We start from the raw sequence: 7,867 nt of genomic DNA, 5'->3' as shown, positions 1-7,867 counted from the left end.
TTAACCAGGATTCTCCACCTATAAATGCCACTGCTTGGACTCTTTCATAAAGGTGATCTTTCATAAAAATCAGCAGGACTTGGTCTTGGCATTAATAAGAGCTCAGTCTTAGCTTCAGGGCACAGTTACCTATAGGCTCTAAGCTAATGCAAATTTTGGTCATGGAATTTGCTTTCACAGTGTTTCTTATTCTTTTTAACTGGCTACAAATCTCAAGGCTATAGGATGAACCTATTACTCCATAAGGAACAGACAGAGTCTGCTTCAATAGGGAAAATTCATGGGGAGATAGCTCAGTGGCATAAGCACTTGTCTGGGAAGGAAAAGGTCCTGAGTTTGATCCCTGGTACCAAAAAGAAAAAAAAAAACACAGGAAAAGAGGCATTTCCAGAAAAAAATGTCTGTGTTGATACTGATGTGCAAAAGTAATAGTTTTGGTAATAGGGACCTAGACCCCAGGACCACCAGAATTTCAATTTTAGCATCACTGTTGACTAGCAGGGTAATGCAGCCAAAATCTATTCACTTTTCTTTGTCTCAGTGTCGTTATCTATAAAATAATAAATTATATAGTATTCATGGGGTTTTGTAAGAATTAGAGTAGTTAGAACATGATATGATATCTCACTAAATGTGATCTGCAATTGTATCATATGCCCCAGAAAATCAAAAGCTGAGGAAGATAAAGTTTGAATATTAGTAAGTATATTTTTGTTAGAAAATGTATTTGAATTTTATAAATAAATTATTTTGGAGAAAAATACATATACTTTTGATACATAACTTGCAAATGAAATCTGTTTTATAAAGAAAATATATTTTGTTGATGTAAATATGTTAACTGTAGTCTAGAATCCACCAAGAATTTATAATAATTTCTAATGACATTCTAGTTTCATTGTTTATTGTAGAGTACATAAAAACAAGAAAAAAAGAAAAATATGCTGGTAAAGTTGAATGCAATAATTTTCTGATAATTCTCTTGATATAAAAGAATCCTGGGGCCGGGGAGATGGCTCAGTACAATAAACGCTTGCCTGGCAAATGCAAGGGCCTGAGTTCAATCCCCAGTTCCACAATAAAATAAAATAAATAAAAGAATCCTTACTTATCTGATTAAAAATGGAACCCAGTTGTCCTTGGGTTAACCCAGGAAAATACAAGAAGTAGACTGCCATGCTACTGTCCTAATTCCAGGGAGAAGTTCTCCAAAACCAAGTGCCAATTCTGCTTTGGCTGTCTAAAAATCACTTGGGAAACTGGTTACCATTTGTCTCCTAGGATCCTCCCAGAACTCTACCAGGAATGCAGCCCATATTCTACCATAATTGTGGGTGATTTTTATGCACAGCCTTTTGGAGAGCCATTGTCATGGAAAAAATAGGATTTCTTCTCTCCAGAAAGAGAAGCATTAACTTGCATTAAAGTCTCCTAGTTCCACTAAGGCAATGGGTGGGCATCTTTGACAGGAGCCAAGCGAAGAATAAGACTCTCACTTCCACAAGAGGAGAATAAGACTCAAACTCCCACTGTGATTGCCTTTTAGAGGACCACCTTTTCATCCTTCTGGAAGCCTTTCCTGCTGAGATGTTTGATGGGGATCTTTGCTTCTTTTTCTTCTTTGTGGAATGATGCTGTGTTCAGAAGTCCTCTGAGGAGCACAGTCGATTCTTTCAGGGAAAATATGTGGTTCAAGTATCTTAGGACTGCTCCTGGATAAAGGGATCAACTAAATCTTCCATTTCACATATGCTATAGCTCTGTTCATTGGAGCAACAGGCAACAAAGTTATAGGAAACCAGAGCTAACTAGTAATAACAGGTCTCTCTCTCTCTCTCTCTCTCTCTCTCTCTCTCTCTCTCTCTCTCTCTCTCTCTGTCTCCTGTCTCTCTCTGTCTCTCTGTCTCTCTCATTAGTACATGTGGGTCAGGATCAGCAATCTGAGATTTCATGTAAGTCTTTCCACAGGAGTCACTTACGCACAGTGTCCTGCCCCACACCTTTCCACCAGCCATGCCCATTTTTCTGTCCTCTCAATGGCCTGTATCAAATATGTACCAGATGGCCAATACTGTATAAAGCTGTGAAATAAGTTACACAATCCTTGCTGCTTGGATTCTAATACTATAGAAAAACATAATATTTTAAACACTCCCCAGCCCTTCAATGATATATTTAACCTGAAAACAATTATCGCATTTTAGTAGTCTAAAAGTTTCTTAGATAATATGTTGCACTTGAAATTTTCTTCTTCTCCAGTGATTCAATCAAAATTTACAAGATTCCTGGAGCACAAATCGGATTAAATTTTTTCTCTAAGCAAATTAACAGTAATATCACTCAAAAATATTTTAAGCACTAACAAAATAATTAGTGTTCTAAGAAGCACTTGGAGATAGCTATCTCATGAAAGATACAAAAAGTACAGAATACAAATTTATATTACTGAAATCCAGAGGACAGTTTCTGAACTTTCTGATATGTGGTTGATCAGTTCTTCCTCTCATTCTATGAACTCTCCTGAAATTTTTCATTAACTCCCTTTTTATTCCTTAAATTGGTCAGAATCACTTTCTATTACTGCAGTATTATCTAATTAATACTGATAAATTGGGATGATACTGTCATGGAGTGTTTTGGGAAAGAAAGAAATGTGGGGATCAGACAATGAACAAATACAGACAAGGACAGAAGACAAGAAGGAGAGATCAGTGATATTTGGAAATAATAAAATTCCATCACAGGTTTTATGAACATAAAAATGAAGGAAAAGGACAGTTGTGTACTTCATCATGATGAACCACATATTTGACAGGTACTATGCCATGCTGATTAGGTATGTAGTACTACACACAAGTAGATTTGTGTATGTATACTTTATGATGTATACAGTGACAAAAATCACTTAACTGCACATTTTTCACAATGTATCTTCATTTTTATGTGAAGCTTAACTGTATATAATTGTATCATACTTTAATTAATGTATATCTTTGATTATTAATGAGGTTTAACATTTTCCCATGTGTTTAATAAGTGCATCCTATTCAAGAAAATTCTTTGTGTCTTTCCAGTTTTCTTTTATATTTTGTGATATCATTAAAGGGATTTCTAATTTATTATATTCCTTATATTTTGCCAGTCTGGTGAGATAGCTCAGCAGACTAAGTCCCTGCTTAGGGAAGCACCAGGCCCAGAGTTCAATCCCTCATACCACATGCCTTGACAGCCTTGTCCCCAGGCATGATGAGCCAGCCATGGAGACCAGAAGTGGTGGCGCATGCCTGAAATCTTAGTGCTGGGAAGGCTGAAAACAGGAGAATCACTATGAGTCTGAGCTGCACAGGGAGATCTTGCACCAAATACATAAAAATAAAATATTATTGTTTGCCATTTTACTGTATAGTTTTACCTTTTCATGTAGTCAAATACATTAAATTATCTTATTGCTTTAACATGACATAATTGTATCATGTCTCTACAAAAAATATGTTGTCTTCTTTGTAATTATGAGTTTATTTTAAGAATCTAAAGAATTTACTTTGACTTAATATCCAGTTATTCCAAACGCATTTATTTATTTATTCATTTATTTATTTATTTTGTATTTTAGGAAAGGGTCTACAGGGTGTTCAGGGTCTCACTACTAGATCAGACTTGTAGTGGTTCTCCTGTTTACAGCCTCCCAAGAGCTGGGATTACAGGTGCACTCCACCATACCCAGTCTCAATTGCCATCTCAGCACGCCCCAGAGGTGAGGCCAGCATGGCAGGCAAGCCCGGGGATTGAACCCCTGGGCCCTGCCTTTGCTTGCAAGAGTTTTAATCTGCTGAGGTATTTGCCGGCCCTTCCAAAGGCATTTATTGAGTAATCTTGGACCGTCATATTTTCTAAAGTAAAAATAGTAATAGAATGTCAAAATGTCTTATTTCTAGACCTAAGCTCTACACTAACGACCTGTGTGACCTCAGATAAGTCTCCCTGCTTTGATAAGTGCCAGTTTATACATCTTTAAAGTGACTGGATTTGACTAAGATCCCTTCCAGAATTAACATTTGATGAATTCTCTGAAAAAATTTAGACCCTTAGTATTAAAGTAGGTGCTTCCTGACTATGTGTCTAGAACATTGCAATCCAGCACTTTTCACTGTTGCCATTTGCACTTCCTGGCTAACATACAAATGTACGTGGCCACACAACCATGCTGAAACCCTTAGGTCTGCACGCTTACTTTATTTAGGAAAGCTACACAGGATACGCCTGGCTGACATGAACGGTGGCCGGTGGGTTGTAAATAGCTTTTGACCACTTGACCTTGATCTTGGTGTTATGACCCCCGTAGAGTCTCCTCAGCTGTGGAACCACGGTTATGCCATGCACCACTTGGCGAAGGGAAATGGCATTTCCCCTAATTGGGGAGAGGAAGCACTGTGATACGGCACAACAGCAGGTCACATATTTCAATTGGATGCTACAGTAAATCACCCCTGGCCTGGCCCTGTCAGTTACTTTTGAGCTCAAAGGCCATACAGAGTCACAGCTTTGACTCCCCTGTCTAAGCCTCAGTTTAGCTTCAGTCTGCCCCACCCCTTCTTTCTCTCTGTCTCTCTGACTCTCTCTGTCTGTCTCTTTCTGTCCCTGTCTCTCTCTATGTCTCTCTCTTTCTCTGTCTCTGTCTCTTGCACAATATCTCCTACTATGCTAAAAAAAAAAAAAAAAAAATCTCTGTATCTTGTTCTAGTTTTCTAGAACATATTTATCACTACAGATCTGGCAGCTATTAATAAATGGAAACTGTGTCTATCTGACTCCAAACCCTGTAGCTATACCCACACGGAGCTAACCCTTAACACAACACAAGAGTCTCAGCAGTCTTAAATCCTGGAAATATGTCTATTTCCTGTCCCAGGCCCAAATTTCCCTGCAATGAGATCCTTTTCTTAATTGCATTTCTCAGAGTACCTAAAATAGTGCAGTAACTTTAATAAGAAACAATTCAACATAGTAGTGGGTTATCCACAGAAGTGTTGAATTATTTCTTATTAAAATTAACCCACTACTATTAGGGATTACTTGACTACATTGGATTATTTTGCTGAATTCATGCACCTACAATATTTGAATGGCAATGGTATATCCATCTCTGACAAAACTAAACAAAAAAGGGGAATATAAATGAAGGAGCATTTTGTAGTGAAAAAAATATGTATATATCTGTATGTACAAAATAGGTAGGATAGGTATACAGCCACTTTCTCTTAATTCAAAGAGAAGAAAGATTTGCACTAATAGTGTTTAGACTAGATATCATGTCTGCATCTTATATTCTGAATAATTGCTACAAAGACAATATGCAATGTATTAATTATTGTAACTGTCCTACTAGCCTGTTTTGAAACTGTCTCATTGCTGTTTCCTTCTCAATAAAATTAATTTTAAAAAATATTCTAAAAAATAGTTCCACAAATGTTAGCCATAAAACACTTAAAAGCAAATGAGCTTAATAAGAGCATTGCTTTTAAATACATTGTCTTTTTTTTTCACTCCTTCAATAAATGCTGAGGTGGTTAAAATGTTTATTTTATTCATGGAGTCTGAGTTCCTCCATGCAGAGAACCTTAAAGCTGAGATAGATTGAGAATGATGGTATTCCTGTTCAATTCTTTCATTGTGAATGGGAAAAATCCAAGTGCACAAAGCCATCTTAGCTAAAGCTTTGCTATGTTGATGTATAGAATTAAGTTGCCGCATGGTTTCTGGTCATTATTTTCCATTATGTCAACTAACTCTTCCCAAAATACAATAGAGGATCTAACTCTTTTCTAAAAATGTACTATTTGGGGTGGTCTAAGATGCTTCCTAGCAGCCCCTGAGCCCCAGGTACACAGTGTCAGCCACCAAAACTGGTTATGGTGGTGCACACCTATAATCCCAGTGGTGGGCAGGCTGAGACAGGAGGATCACTATCTGTCCAAGCTGCATAGTGAGACTCTGTACCAAATAAATAAGTAAATAAACTATTTATGTTAAGAATATAGCAGCTATAGCCAGGGAGATAGCTCAGAGGCTTTAGTGCCTGCCTGGTAAGGGTAGAGTCCTGAGTTCAATCCCTGGGACCAACAAAAAGTTAAACAGTATAACAGGTATAATATAAAATTTGGATGAAAATACTAAAATTATCTCATGATTTTTTTCTCCTTAAGAAAAGAAGGTACATCACAGTGCTGTCCTCTGAAAAGACAGAGAGGGATTGATAATCCAATTTCAGTGAAGATCATTAGCAACCAGTTTAACCTATAGTACCATTTCCATCCAGGAGAAATAAGAGATCTCTAAAGAACTGAATGATTCTTGGCTTGTGATACTTTTTTTGTGCTAGAAATGAAGAAAACAGTTGAAGAGCCATGTCAAAAGGACAGCTTGGAGGAATTCCCGCTGACCAAAAGGATTCATGAAGACTGACTACAGTGGATTTTAACATACACAAAATTTTGTGCTGGTACTGCTGCCTTACAAACAACATACAAGCCAACAAACAAGCATAAAACCTTAACTGATCATCATTTAAAGTGTTGGGATATCAGTGATTTGCTGTGAGGTCTTATAAAGGAAAAGTATCAAACTTTTGCTTAACCTTTCCTACACGAACTATACTTAAGAATTACTAAATATATGTCAAGGTATATTCTTCTTTATGTTCTGTATAGAGGAATTCCAGCCAATAAAGAAAAGAATGGAATTAGGGAATTTCACTTGTACCACTACTAATGAAATTGTGATTCTAGTCAGTGACGCCCCTCCATGGATGTTAAAATCATTAAGTGAAATTTGGTAATGGGAGAGTCATTATATATGCCATAATATGACGTTGTATAAAAATTTAAAGCAATATAATAAGGCTTCTAAATATAATTATAAATTTGGAATAAATATTGAAGGTAGAAGAATCGAGTTAAACATCAAGAGGAAGTAATGGACCAAATCTAGACCATAGGAGTTCAGTGGACTCATGACTGAGCTTCTCTAACAAATCAACAACTTAGAAAAAAGGTTGGGAAGAAAATGTTTAGTTCAAGGGAAATTTGTATGTAATGTGTGGCTTTTGTGTCCTTACTCACCCAGGGAGTGGGGGCATTGGGGGTAGCAGTCATGTGAAGCAACTGCAGAAATGTGAGTATGGAAAGACTAGCACATGATTTTGAGGAATTGTTGTTACTTCTATAATGCGATAGTTGGAGATAGATAGATAGATAGATAGATAGATAGATAGATAGATAGATGATAGATATGTTATGCTACTGATTTCTTTCAGTTTGTCGAGAAAATGGCTTATGTTGATTCTGTTTCATCATTTATTCATGCCTGTATTTTGTAATCTGAACAACTACTTTGAAGATAACAATATATTAACCATTGTTAATCTCCTATACATATTTTGACTTTTTTCTCTTTAAAACAAATAAAATAAAAGTAATGTGAGTTTTAACCTTGCCTATTAGGTCAAATCTGTTTGTTTTGTTTTGTTTTGGTACTGGGGATTGAACTCAAGACCTTGTACTTACCAGGCAGGTGTTTATGCCACTGAGCTATATCCTCAGTTGTTAGGTCAAATCTGGCAATTGGTTACTTCTGAGCACTTCTTAAAATTTTATTCATTTGTTTGTTTGTTTGCTTGTTTGTTACAGAGTCTCACTATGCATTTCAGACTGGTAGTGATCCTCTTGCCTTCAGCCTCCCCAGGGCTGGGATTACAGGCCTGTGTGGCACCACAACTGACCAGGGCCAGCAAGGCGCACCCAGTGTTTCAGGGCCAGCATGGCATGTGGTACTGGGGATCAAACTTGGCTCTTTGTGATTGTCAGGTAGG

The sequence above is a fragment of the Octodon degus genome, unplaced genomic scaffold (assembly GCF_000260255.1).
Source record: "Octodon degus isolate 3935 unplaced genomic scaffold, OctDeg1.0 scaffold00134, whole genome shotgun sequence".
Taxonomy (NCBI): domain Eukaryota; kingdom Metazoa; phylum Chordata; class Mammalia; order Rodentia; family Octodontidae; genus Octodon; species Octodon degus.
This window is presented reverse-complemented; position numbering follows the sequence as displayed.